This window comes from Rattus rattus, chromosome 8 (genome assembly GCF_011064425.1).
Source record: "Rattus rattus isolate New Zealand chromosome 8, Rrattus_CSIRO_v1, whole genome shotgun sequence".
NCBI lineage: Eukaryota > Metazoa > Chordata > Mammalia > Rodentia > Muridae > Rattus > Rattus rattus.
In genome coordinates this window covers 114,861,726-114,876,759 of record NC_046161.1, presented here as the reverse complement: position 1 = coordinate 114,876,759, position 15,034 = coordinate 114,861,726, and positions in this window count along the sequence as shown.

The window sequence follows — 15,034 nt, the reverse complement described above, 5'->3', positions numbered from 1 at the left end:
TCAGGTGAAGATGGCTTGCCACTGCCCACATCACAGTCAGTGCTATTACTAATCATAGTAGCTCACACTGTGAACAGAAGCTGTGAACCCAGGTCTATACTTGACCTTTGTCCTACTTGCTACTCATGAGTTGAAATCATGTGTGTGTGTGTGTGTGTGTGTGTGTGTGTGTGTGTGTGTGTGTGTGTGTACAGCTATGCTTTTTTTTTTCATTCTACATTGGATCTGGGACTCTGAGTCATCTACCATAGGACCTATAGTCAGGAGCTCACTTCCCTGGGACCTGTGAGCATGAGCCTAGAGTAGAGACAAGAATGGACAGAAATTGGAAGAAGAGGGCTCTGAAACTCCAGGTGCTGGAGTGACCATTATTTTGGATTGTTTGGCAAAGAGAATAAAGAGACAGATTCCCTTGACAGTAGTTGCCTGCAGGTCCAACTCAGCAACTGCTACCCTGACCTACTGGCTGGCCGTGGAGCAGACTAATTAAGAACTGAGGAATGAGAGGGTGGAGGTCGAGAGATGGCTCAGCAGTTAAGAGCAGATTCAATACTTGTCTTGCAGAGAACCTAAGTATGAATTCCAGCTACGATAGAAGGCTCACAACCAGTCACCAATACTTCAAGCACCTGATCTCACATGTGCATGTGCATAATTGAAAGTATAGTACATCTTTAAAAAAAATTTTTTAGAATGAAAGAAGGTGGATATGTTGTAAAATAAAGGACACACCAATTTTCTCTGGATAGGTCATTTAAAATAACTTGGCTTCTTTTCTGATCAACAAGGAATATTTTCACAATACACAAAATGATCCAAAACCTCAAACACACACACACACACAATATATATATATATATATATATTACATATATATATATATATTATATGAAGAAAAACTGCAAAATCAAGTACCACTTTCCAGTTTAGCTATTGTTAAATTTCTGAGCCATATCTTCTTACTTTCTCTTAATAGCACACATGTGAACAGGCACTCAGTGGGATGGGAATCACACTACACATAATTTTATATGTATGTTTTAGTCAGTCTTTCCTGGGCTACACTTCATCATGTACTGAGCAAAGAGTTATAACATGGAGTTAAACAACTGAGCACTTCATTGTCTACGGAGCCATAGTCTCCTACACTCCTGTCAAGCTTTTGGTTCCCAAGTTTTCTCTGCTATGTAAGTCCTTTCCGTGGGCAGTACCTCAGACCCAAGGTTGTCACCCCTCTCAGACTTTTGGAAACCCCCTTGCTACCTGTCCCAACACTGTTTCTCCTCCCTTTAAGGTACAAAATTACAAATGATGACCTTGAACCTGACCTTCACTGGGGGTCGGGAGGGAGCCTCATCACTCACCTTATAAGAAACCTGAGCCATACTGGAACTTTCTAGAAAAGGGCACGGTACACAGGACATCTAAACAGATGAGTGCACTCAATGGGATGTAGATGCCTTGGTGGCAGCAGATAGTCAAGTTCACAGGTGACGTCTAGAGAATAGAGGAGGGGAAGGGTCTACTCACCAGGAGGGGAAGTGCAGAGCCTGGGTCTGTGGGGAGAAGACCACTGCAGCTGCTGGAATGAGTATGCTTCTGTGGGTTCTGAGCAGGCAGCTATCCGCCAAAACACACCAAAAAGGAAGCCAGGCCACCTCTGCCTGTGTTGTCACTGGTGGAGTAACCCCAGAAGGGTGGGGAGCCACCTGCTGCAAATTCTAGTAACACACATCAATCATTTGCAGCCAGAAACGCAAAGCTGAAGACCACCAGGATTCAGAGAAACCATCTTCAGTGTGGACAATGAGCACAGAGTCTAAGAGCAGACTGTCTTCCTAGACCCCTGATACTTACAGGAGCATGAGACATGGGGCGTCCCGGTCCGAGGCACACGTTTATAAGAACAGGTGACTGTGAGGTACTACCTCTATACTGTTCATCGAGATGTGTCCTTTGAGGCCTTGAGAGACCTGTGTTGCCCAGTTCTATAGCTGCTGGCCAAATGTTCCCACTGAAATGGAAACCATAATGGGGAGCACTTCCTCAGTGACACTAGACACATGCACCCATGGCTGCCACAGACAATGGATAGTACAGATGCCTATGACATGGCAGAGCACTCTGCAGATGTTGTTATCTCAGAAAGCTGTGTGTGTGTGATAGGCAGCTTGGAACAGATTATGAAGGACCAGAGACACGTTAAATGCAGGAAGGTTTTACACATACATTAACATTGACAGCTAAAGTGTCTTTATGAATCACAGGTTTTTCAATGAAGTTTTGAAAGGTCTCAACATGCAAATGTTATATTTTTTATATAAAACTCACAGGTGATATTTTCTTAAAGGGCCATGGTTATAGTGAAGATTCCCTGTTGTCATCATTTTTTAAAACTCCCCTTTTATATTTAAAATATACAAATCACAGCTCACTCTAGAAGACTAATTTCCTCTTGATGTGTTTAGCATCCTGTGGACTAAGTGCAGTGTTACTCCGAGACATACAGTCCAGCAATCACCCCCTCCTAGTACAGAACAAAGGGATCCATGATTTGTTTAAAATTCTATCTCAGTGGTAAAAGGCTAATAAACATTCAAAAGGCTGAAAGACGTGAGTAGTAAGAATGAAAGATGTAATTGATTCACCAGCCTCCAGAGAACCATGGCGTGAGTAAGCCAAGAAATTCCCTTCTGTCATTCATGTGCATAAGTAGTGTCTAATGATACTACCAGGCTCTGACAGTGCCCAACACTGTGTCCATTACTGACAGGAAAGGAAGGAACAGCAGGAAGAGCGTGCTCCAGGTGGCCACCTTTAGGCAGAGATAGCAGTGAACTTTCTGTATTTGCCTTGTGCTTGGAAAGTCTTCTGGAGGGAGAGACTAGAACTGTTAAACTTCCTTCTCTGAGACCTGTCTCTTTACCAGTTAGAGTATTCCAAGGAACCAGTACAAGTGCATCAGAAAGCCAGAAGAACTGGTTCAAAGAAGGAAGAGGATGAAAACAGTGAGGAATAAAAGTCATCCCTGCAGTCAGATCCCTTCCTCCACATGGGCCTCATGGTCTAGGAGAAAGCAAATCTGAAAAGGTCCTAGTCTCACTCACAAGAATCCTCTCCTAGGGCGTATTGAAGAGGCTGGGTAATCAGGAAAAGGCAATGATGTTCCAGAGAGAGCTTCTGGATTCTCAAAGGAGCCCAGGGACACTGAGATGCCTTTTTAGTTGTCAAGTTTGGTTCATCCCTTGCCAGAAAAGATCCATCCTTCCACCATCTTTGCTGGACTTCTGCATTGGCCTTTAGGATTCAGAACTGGGTGACAGTAGGAGGCTGGTGATCTCCCTTTCACCCTGCCTAAGATGGGCTCTAGAAAGCAGGACACTGTCCTCAGACACCAGGCCAGCTGTTGTACCAATAACCGATGGTCTCTAGTGAATAACTAGAACCCAGAATTATAGTCTACAAGTCCCAGTAGCTATAACAGAAACTGATGCTGGCCTTGCTGCTGAAGCCAATGGACTCATTTGATGCCCTTTTGCTCCATCTCATAAACCATGTTCTAGAATTGTCTTTGGCAGAAAAGAAAACTCCGCTTCAGTTCTCTGCTCTCTGGGTGCATCAACAGTCTGGCTCTCTTCCTTGTTTAGTATTTGTACATATTGGGAAAACCATACCACAGAAGCACACGGGGTCTTTGGAAGAACAATGTTGTCTGTCTCCCTTCCACTGATTAAGGTGTTTGCCTGATCTGTAAAAAGCAGTTATACTGCAGCACTTTGGTGGCAAAGCTGTGCTCAGTGTAGCACAGAGTCCCAAGTTCTAACTGCTAGGAGTGTGAAAGACCTGTCAGTCCCCACTGGTCATAGTGGACAGGGATCAGGTAGACCTTTGGCTATGGTTGTGCCCCAGAATTACATGCCAGGAATTTAGGCATTTTCTGTATATATTAGGGAAAACAGAAGGAACAAGGTGCAAGTCGTAGGAATTGAGAAGAGAGCTATGAGTGCGTTGGCAGCAGTAGACACATCCCTGAGCTACACTGTCCAGCATGCAACCTCATAGAGTTGCAAGAAATAACTCTGAAACTAGAGTTCTTTAAGCCAGGTGTGGTAGTGCAAGCCTATAATTCCCGCACTCAGGAGTCAGAGGCAGATAGACCTCGGAGTTGAAGGTCAGCCTGATCTACAGAGTTAAAGAGTTACAGAACTGCCAGGGCTATACAGAGAAACTCTGTCTAGAAAAGCCAAATATAAATAAATTAAAAATTAAAAATATATAATCGCAGCTGGTTTAAATTTAAATGTGCATGTGATCACTTAGGTAGACCATATAGGTCTATCTGATCTGCTTGCAGACACTAATGTGCCCACCTTAGCAACAGCCTCAATAGGGTTAAAGTGCCAGCCAACCAGGGCTTTTCTCTCTGGGACAGAGAGACTGAAGAGAGCCCCTCTTTCCCCAAAAAGAGCCAGGGCTGGCTTTCACTACCAGCAAGCATTCCTAGAATGCCCAGACTCTTCAAATTCCTCATGCTATTTGGTTAGCAGGAGAGAGAGAGAGAGAGAGAGAGAGAGAGAGAGAGAGAGAGAGAGAGAGAGAGAGAGAGAGAATGAGTGTTTAGCCACTCTGCCTAGACTCTTGTTGGGAAGCCAGGCTGGAGGCAATGATCAAAGACAGAGGCAGTAACCACATATACACATGAACATCAACAGTGGGATCTGTAGTCTGAAGGGACTGGAAACATGTAGCTAAATGACCCAGGGAATGGTTAAGTGCTTCATCAGAGACAGCAAGATTGCTAGGAGGCTGCAACCTTTAGTACCTTTAGTACAGGGGACATGGGCATGAAGGGAAGTTGGTTAGCAGACAGTGGTGCTCTCAGCATTGGATGTGGCCTAGCTGAGGTGTTGGAAGCCCTGGGAGTGTTGGAAATGTCTAGTAAGTCATCAGACACAGAAAGGTTAAGAGTTCAACTGACTGAATACTACTACTAACACAGAACACTAGCTATTTGATAAGGGATTTTGATTTTGGGAGAAAGAGGAGCTCTCTTCAGCTTCTCTGTCCCAGAGAGAAAAGCGATGGTTGACTGGCACTCTAACCTTTTTGAGACTGTTGCTAAGGTGGGCACATTAGTGTCTGCAAACAGGTCAGATAGACCTATATGATCTACCTCAGTAGCCACAAGCACATTTAAATTTAAACCACTCCCAAAGAGGTTACATTTTTAAGACCTCAATCACACGAAATTCTGACCAATGCGAAAAATGAAGTAACTGCTCCCAACAGAGGGATGAGAAAGACCAACATAGGGTACAGAGAGGGAAAAGAGCCAGAGAAACTACTTCAGGATATGAGATCGGCTACCTTGGGATATGATCTTATTCAAAGCCAATTATGTGGAAAGGCAAAGAGAATTATGTAACAGATATCATCGTATTTCTTCTCTTGTCTTCCCTTTATTTCCTTCCTTCTTTCCTTTCAATTTTTGAGACAGGGTCTCGCTATACAGCAAACGATGACCTTAAACTGACTATTCTCTTTCCTCCGCCTTCCCAGGGATTACTGGTATGGCCCACCACACCCAGTACTGAGTTTGTTCCACTTTCAGTAGATCACTGGCAGCTGTGTCTGAAGCAACAGAAAATAAAAACACAACCCCCAGGTTTCACTGCAGACACTAGAAGCAAGTAGGTAAATTATAGCTCTTTGTGGCTACCCAAAGGCAAGATCACCGTGGATGCCACTGGCAGCCGAGGCTGCAGCTGTCCCTTCACTGGACTACGTGGAGGCATGTGTGTATTCAGGGGCTTGCCTCTCCCTGCAAGGGAAGCTGGGAACATTCACAATGAGGAAGCTAACGGTGCAGTGATATCTGGGGTGGTAAATAATTATTTTAATAATTTTTAGTTCATAGACAAGATTTGCCAAAGCCTCAGAAAATCCTGGCATGTCTTTCCCTGTCATAGGCACAGTCTTCCCACCCAACTGCCCTGCTGCTTGGTCAGGATTAACCAGTTCATTTTTCACGGTGTAGTGGCTCTTTCTGCACAGATTTAAAAGAAAAGCCTTTTGAAAAAGTTTACAAGTTCCTTCTGCATATTTACAAAAACCTTGTTTATTCTGTTAACTTTTCATTCCTCATAGCGATTATCTTCTTAAGATTAGTAGTTTTATCTTGTTTTTAGCTTTGAAGGATGTTTGGCTGGCTGTGTGAAATATATTCCTTCACCTCCGCCATTTTAATTTAGCTTCGATCATTGTCAAACTTTGGGAAGTTCACAAAGCTGCTTAGGTTCCCAGTAATGCCCAGGGTTTTTTTTTTTTAATTTGTTTGTTTGTTTGATTGGTTGGTTTTTCAGTACAGGGTTTCTCTGTGTAGACCAGGATGGCCTCGAACTCATCGAGATCATCCTGCCTCTGCCTCCTAAGTGCTGGGATTAAAGGCAAGCACCACCACTGTCCAGCTGTGTCTGTTTCTTTTTATTTTAATGAGATCTGATTTCTCAGTGATTTCTCTCTTGCACAGTACCTTTGGTGTTCTATCTACAGGGTCGTCCCAGTCACAAGGCCATGGGCTTTGCTTCTGTGTTGTCAAATGACTTTTGTGGTTTTGCATTTTACATTTATATTTATGCTCTATTTTAACTTTTGAGAAATGTCCAATTGCCATTTCTGGACTCACTGTGGGTATGAATATTTGATTAATTAGCACCAAGTGCTGAAAGACCTTATTTTCTCAGGTATCACCTCTAATCCTTTGTCAGAGACAAGTGGGCTCTATTTCGGTAAGTCCAAGTTCTCTGTTTCTGTTCCCTGGATCTACATTTCTGTTCTTTTGCCAACATCATACCGCCTTTATTACTTATAGTTTACCTTGAAATTACTTGCCAGGCTTTTAAAACTCAGGAGCTTTTAAAAATGAAGAGTAACACCATTAGATACTTACTTACTTCTATAAATAAAAACTACACACCCCTTATCTACAACACCACGGCCTCCACTTTTGTCCGTGGTGACAACCTGTAGAGATATCTGCAAGCATCAGTACTGGTAGAAAAACAATCTGTGTAAGGCAAGAAGAAAATCTGATTCAATATGAGTTAATTAGCTGGTGTTGGCTCAAACTTCTAGAGTCTGACTATGAACAGTCTATTTTACCCATATTTAAGCATAGCACAATTTTGGGGAAGTTTGCTGATGATAATTAATATTATACATACAATAAAACTAAGGCATGTGTATATTAAAACTCTTTATAAAGTACATATAGCGTCTTCCATAAGGTGGGTTCTGTTGACTCAGAAACAATGCTCAAGATAAGGGTCTAGAAAGAATAACAGATGTAAAAACTAATAACCCGTGGACGTCAGACTAGTCTGTCCCTAAGATAACACAAAGATCACCTAGGCTTTTATAAAGAACAAGTTTCTCTCCCACAGGAATAGGTTGTATTGACTAAGAAGCAATGCTCGAGGTCTAGGAAGGAACAGTCTAGGATAAACAAATGTAATAGGGGAATTCGGGTGAGGCCTGGCCCTACATATCACAAAGACCACCAGGTTATAAATTACATTTATCCCCAGCTTTCCTAGTGGAAAACAGGCAAACATCTCCTTCCTTCAAAGGGACAAGCATCTGTGCCTAACATTCCTTGTTTCTCTGGTATCTATCTATGAGCACAAGGACCTCATGCTCTCTACACCAACCTTTGTAGCTTTGCCCAACTTTGTGGTGTGTGACCATTTGCTCCAAAGTTAAAAGTTCAATGGCTAGTCTTTTTTTTAAAGTCAGAAAATTTCCACAGCACCAAAACAGTGTGTCAAAACGTCCTCAGCTTCAAAATGGCCACATCAAAGCAGCCACATAAAGATCTCTAGTCCTGCAAAGAAAACCCAAAGTGGAGCTTCTTGGTGGGGACTGCAGGCCAAGGCCTCTTCTAGAACATCCTCTCTCAGTCTCACAGTTGTCAAGCCCACAGTAACAAAAGCATCTTCCTCGCAGGTGACACATCCAGATCTCAGACCCCAGTCTTTCAGTGATCACACTGCATGGGGACCTTAGCTGATGACAATGTTCCTATAGTTCAAAATTACTGAGTAAATTTCAACTGTTCTCAGCACACACATAATCAGAATGGGTAAGGTATTTAACTAGCTAGATTTAATCTTTGCATGTATATAATGCATTCATATATTTAAGCATCATATCCCACTCCACAAATGCCTACAACTACTGTTAGTCAAAAAATTATATGAAAAATAAACTATGCTTTAAGAATGAAAGACCCTACCATGGATCAATCTTGCTTGTGGGGTTAGAAATAGTCCAGTTTTCATATTAACCACATTTAGAGTAACTGTGCCAGAAAAAACAGACTTCCTACTGAGTCCTTCCAAAAGGATTGAGCTTTGAGCAGCTCACAGAGTTTTCTTAATTCATACAAGACTGGCAACTTGGATTCAAATATAAGTGTGACCAATTTTAGAAGTCCCATTCTATTCCCTTTTCCTTCTGACCTGTAGTTCACACCCTTCAAGAAAACTGTTCCACAAATTCAGATGTTTATGTAGGGGCATTTTTTTTTCACCCACTGACCCAAAGAGAAAAAAATAAAGTTCTCTTCTCTAGGTCAAACAAAGCAGCAAGCAACATTAATTAGTACTGTATCTCACAACTTGTTAAATAACCTGCCCGTGTATGTAATCCTTATAGTCATGGAAGGCCGATATCATTCTTGTCATCACAGCTTAAGATAATAGAAGTGACACCTGAAGAAGTGAAGGACTCTGTTCAAGGTCATACAACTGGTAAGTGGTGGAGCTAAGGTTTGAATCTAGACCTAATTCAAAGCCCTGCGCTTTTGTCACCATGGTGTCAGAGCCCATCCCTTCCCAACACCCAACAACATTTATAAGTGTGTTTATTCTCTCATTCATTTACCCAACATTGACTGAGAAGTTACTATGCCCAGACTCTATTCCAAATTCTCAGAACATAAGAACAAACCAGACAAGAGCAGATCCTAATAAAGCTCACATCTGAAAGGATGATGGGAAAAAGGGAAAATAAGCAATATAACATACTGACTGCTAAGGGCTCTGATCAGACTCATAAGGAAGCAGGCTGTATCAGTCAGTTCTTGCTGCATAACAAACTACTACAAAAAACTCACTTAAAAATAATCACTTATTTTACTCACAATCTTTTAAGTGAGCCCTAAACTGGGCTCAGCTCGGTGGTTCTTTTGGTCTTGCTCCCCCAGGTGTTTATGGTACAAAACTAATTAATGGTAACTGTTTAAGACTGCACTGTGGCTCAGCCTGTCTCCTGGCAGCTTGCTAGCCTGGGCTCGTATACACCGTGATACGCAGGTTCTGGATGGGGTAGAAATATAAAAAGAAACTCAATATCTGAGCTCCGAGCTGACACAGCACCACTTTTTTCAGATGCTATGGGTCAATTAAGTCATAAGATTAGTCCAGATTCAAGGTATAGAGAAATGACTACCTCTTAAGAGGAAAATTGTAAGGTAAAGTATTAGATGATTTCTGAGGGAGCTTAAAGAGACAGAAAGCAGAAGAAAAAGGACCAGTATGACTTCATCAGAAGGGACTGTCTATTTTTTTCCCATCTTTATTAAATTGGGTATATCTTATTTACATTTCAAATGTTATTCCCTTTCTTGGTTTCCAGGCCAACATCCCCCTAACCCCTCCCCCTCCCCTTCTCTATGGGTGTTCCCCTCCCCATCCTCCCCTCATTACCACCCTCCCCCCCAACAATCATGTTCACTGGGGGTTGAGTCTTGGCAGGACCAAGAGCTTCCCCTTCCACTGGTGCTCTTACTAGGCTATTGATTGCTACCTATGCAGTTGGAGCCCAGGGTCAGTCCATGTATAGTCTTTGGGTAGTGGCTTAGTTCCTGGAAGCTCTGGTTGGTTGGCATTGTTGTTCATATGGGGTCTCGAGCCCCTTCAAGCTCTTTTGGGACTGTTTATTTTAAACAGTGAGAGGCACACACAACCGAGTCTGTGGGGGTGTCTGCTAAAGGAGGAGACTCTTGGAGTTTATAAAGGTTTGGGGAATGCAACTGTTGGGGCTACATGCAAGTCTGTAGTTTTTTCCTCCTGGAGTTGTTTGTCTAGGCAAGGCCATTTTATCTTTAGAAATTAACTTATCCTGGCAATCAGGATGTGGGTTATTTGGAGTGACTGTGTTTATCAGTGGCATTGATAGGTATGGGGTTGGAATTTTAATATAGGGTCTTGGTCAGGGTCTGGCAGATTTTGTTCAAGTTATGTTCCAACAATAAAGTGAGTACTAATTGGAGTCAATGACACTAGAGTGTGATATGACATAATGACCCTGAATGGTATGACAGAAGGTGGGTGGGTAGTGGGAAGGAAGTGGAACAGAGCTGCTTCAGATAGAGAACAGGGACAGCTTCTCTGTGGAGGTGACACTTATGCTCAGAATTAAGTATGAGAAGAAAGAGCCATGATAAAAAAGGACAGGAAAGAACATCTCCTAGGATTAAGTTATCATAAAAGATCTGGTTCTTATAGTAAAAAGCTCCTGCATGCCCAGTGTATGCCAGGGTCAGTGTATATCCAGGAAAGGACTTCACAGAAGTCACCCAGGATAACAGAGTACACATTCAAACTGCTCAGTCTTTTACTTCCTATAACTCCAAAGGAGTTTTGTAACCTTAGATAAGTGTGACTTCTAAAACAGGAAAGTAAGAGATAGGGAATGAGTAGAGAGATGGCTCAGGGTTTAAGAGCACGTGCTCTTGCAGAGGAACCAAGTTTGACTCCCAGAACCCAGATGGTGACTCACAACCATCCATGACCCCAGTTTCAGGGAATCCAACAAGCACATACACCGTGTACATACAGGCATACAAAAAAACCTATTAATACAAATGAGCTAAGAATAAATAATTCTTTAAAAAGAGAAGGAAGAACTTTTGTTTGCTTTGAACTTCGTTTTGTTTTGATTGATTGAGTAATTTTAGGGGAAAATGTAACAGGAATAGAATGGAAGGTGGAAATCCTTCCAAAGGAAAGAGGATTTCTGTTACAGGGACCGGGAGAAATGGTATTTTTAAAAGAAGATTTAAAAATAAATAAAGTTATCTGTTTTCATTTTATGTGTGTAATTGGTTTGTCTGCACGTGTATCTGTACGCCTTGTGAGTGCCTGGTGCCCACAGAAACCAGAAGGACATCAGATTCCTGGAACTGGAGTTACTCATGGTTGTGAGATGCCATTTGGGTGATAGAAACTGAACCCTGGTGCTGTGGAAAAGCGGCCAGTGTTCTTAAGGGCTGAGTCATCTTTCTAGTCTCCGAAATGGTACTTTGGGAAATAGAATATTGTAGAAAGAAAAGAAAAACAATTAGAAATTCGGGGAAAAACAAGAGACTGTGTAAGTAACGGATTTTCATAACTACCTGCTACATTGACTCTGCAGTAAACAACTTTAGTGTCACTATGAACTAACTATTCATCGGCACTGATAAAATGCAAAAACTACACTGTAAAGATGGGTAATGAGGCTACGTGAGTTAGAGCCGCACTTGTTACCACAAGAAGTGACTGAAAAGTGTCTAAAACCAAGCCAGGCTTGGAAGTGCCTATCTGTGGTCCCATGTTCTTGGGAGGCTGTGGTAGAAGGATCTCTTGAGTTCAAGATAAGCCTGGGGAATGGATTGTAATTCCATCTCAAAATGCCTAAAGATGACCGAAAGCCTGTCCCAGAGGTGCTTCACCCTGTCTGCTTCCCCTGAACAGGCCCTTAGTGTGGGGTGGGTGGCTGCCCTTTTAAGGACACCCAGCTTTATTACAGACGTTTCTCCTCATCTCATCCGCAAATGTAGCTGTGGAAGAACTCGCTCTGAGTCTCAGTTTCCCTTCTCTCACCAGTAGGAGAGGAGAGACCATGGGCGCAGCTGCCTTTTCGAGCTCCAGCCATCCTTTTGCTCCCAAGCGAAAGGTTTCTCAGGCAAGTTATCCCTCCACACTTCTCAAAGCATGTTCCCTGGGACAGCAGCAACCGAAGAAGAGACTGCCAGAACTCAGACACTGATGGCCTAGGCTTTCACAGACCCTGCAGGAAAGTGATGCCTGTGTGCCTGCCCCTGTGTTATCACTAGGTAGGCTTGTTACAGGTCTTACCTGGGTCTCCTAGGGCTAGGCTCAGCCTGCTAGCTGCTTCCATGAAGGTGCAGACATCACCCAAACCACAGCTGTTCCTAGACTGGCAGGAGCCTGCCTTGCCTAGTTGAAGTCAGATAAAACAGAATTTTAAATCAGCTATGTCACACATGGATCTTTTAATCCACCTTATATCCCTACTGGCTCCAGGGCCCTGTTGACAATGTATCAGAATGATCACTGAAATAATGGCCCTCTTGCCGTGGTTATCCTTTCTCCTTGGCCCCTCAGCACCATGCCACAATTCTCTCAAACCCCCAACCCTCATCTTCTCCCTGAGAGATGTGATGTTGAGATAAGCCGAATGGTGGTTAAACATGGTTCACCCTGGCCCTGGGCCCCCCGCTACCACCTGGCTGCTTTTTTGCTCTGTACCAGAGCATGATGAGCCCCTCAGATAACTCTAAGCGGGGAACAAGAGCTTACGTCATTTCCTTAGATAGGCAACAGACAAACACTAGCCTAAATTCCAAACTCCAGATGGGAGAGCGCCCCTCCCCCCAGGTTGAAATAAAGCTTTGTGCAGGACATGAGGGTGGATTTCAGAGGCAGGAACCTGCCCCAGTGGTACTCAAACATGTGGTAGATTCACTGGTTTCCCTTTCATCTTCGCCTTTGCAGTCTTGGGGGCTTCATTCCTCTTGATAAAGGTGTGTGGGTGTTAAAGTCACGCTATGGAAACAAAGCATGCACAAACACACGCCACAGTTATTTTTCTTCTACTTCTTTGTGAGCAATGTTTTTGTGACTTTCTAGTTCTGTAGGTCGCTGCCTGCTTCACAATTTCTATTAGAAAAGAAACTCAATCCCACCCACAAAAAAAAAATAGAATACCCCAAATTTTAAATGCGCAAAAAAGTATGAACAGTTTCTGAGTGAGAAAAGAAAAATATCTGAAAATTAATAGTTGCAGGGCTAAAAAAATTAATAGATGGCAGTGTGAGGACCTGAGATCAAATCCCCAGCACCCATGTAAATGGCAGAGGTGTGGTGGCTCTTCTATAATCAATCTCAGGACTTGGGAATCAGAGACAGGGAATTCCCAGAGCGAGCTGGTGAGCTGGTTAGCTGAATAAGTAAGTTCTGGGTTCAAATAAGGGACCCTGCCTCAATATATAAATTGAAAAGTGATCAAGACATTCATGTCAATTTTGGGCTTCCACATCTGCACTAACACATGTAGTTTCACACCTGCACACATGCATGAGCGTGCATGCACACACACACACACACACACACACACACACACACACACACACACACACCACACACACACACACACACACACACACACCACACATAGCACAAGTAGTCATCGTGAAAGTGGACATGCATGTTCTATAAGGATAATATTTTCATCTTTCTAATACGTACTTGTTTTGAGCTTAGTAGCAAATATTGAGGGTGAGGAATCAGGTACTCTCATCTATTCCTGAGAATGTGAAAATTGTTCCTGCCACATTGGGAAAGACTATGATGACATCTGTGAAGATGTAAAGTTGTCCACCCTTGGCTCACAGCATTTTACCAGCTTCACATGGATGACAGCAAACATGCACATGTTGCTGATGATAGAAAATCACCAGGAGAGGGCTACATACAGTACAGTGGACTGCCATGCAGCAGTAAACAAGACGATGAAGGTCAACTTGTATAAATATGGAAGGATCCCTATGGTTCTGAATAATCGAAACAACATGCATAGTATATGCTTAATGGGCTAGCCTCATCAATAGCAAAGTCAACCTGTCTGGGAATATATGTGTTGGAGTTTCTTTTCCTATTGCTGTACCCTGACAAAAACCATTTAAAAAAGAAAGTATTTTTCTTGGGCTCACAGTGCATGGTGAAATCCATCATGGCAGAAAAGGTAGCAGGAACTTAAAACATCTGGTCACATCAAATTCATTATGCATAGAAGACAGCAATGAACGACTGCATGGTACACTAATGATCAGGACAATTTCCATGTTTATCCAATCCCTGGATTGTACAAACCTGCTCAGGGAATGGTGCCACCCACTATTCCAATTGGTCTTCCTACATCAGTTAACATCTCCAACACACAGGTATGTTCAGAGGACCATCTCCCCAGTGATTTGAGAGTACACAAAAGGCTTTGAGAAGGCTTCAAACCAAATGGCTACAATGCTTACCTCCAGGAAAAGTGAGGGTGGTGGCGAGAAGCAGTTAGAGAAGAGTTTGGCTTTGCAGTCATTGATATTTTACTATGAAAGTGTTCCAAGAAACAAATTGCAGAACTGTGCGTGCAGTATAAGATGTTTAACGCAATAAGCATTTAAAAATTCTAGCAAGTTTTCTATCTGGGCAACACCACAAAAATCTTGAATTTGTTTTAAGTATTTAGTAGACTTTGTTCTTAGGAGGTTGTTATAAAGACCGTCTTGTTTGTTGTTAATCTGTCTTTATTTGTGTGATTATTAAGAACAAAGATCAGTTCTTTGCACCCAACCCTACCCTTCCCCTCCCCCACATGACTCAGAGACTGTAACTCATCCTGGTGATGTGATTTCCACCTGCTACCTTTCAGGATGTCTAAACCGCATTCAAGCCTGGATGATCTGCTGATAGCTTAGTTTCCAAACTTCCGTGCCAGCCGACTGTCAACTCATAATTTTAGAGCTGACGAAACCCAGAAACACCTGACTTGATGGTGGGGCTTGGACTTGTGGGTGGCACCTGACAGCCAGGCACTTGGCTTCCTGACCCCAAACCACACAGCTTCCGTCTGGCCTTGTGAGTATCCTAGTCACATGCCATCTTGTCACTACTGCCAGGTTGAGCTCAGAACA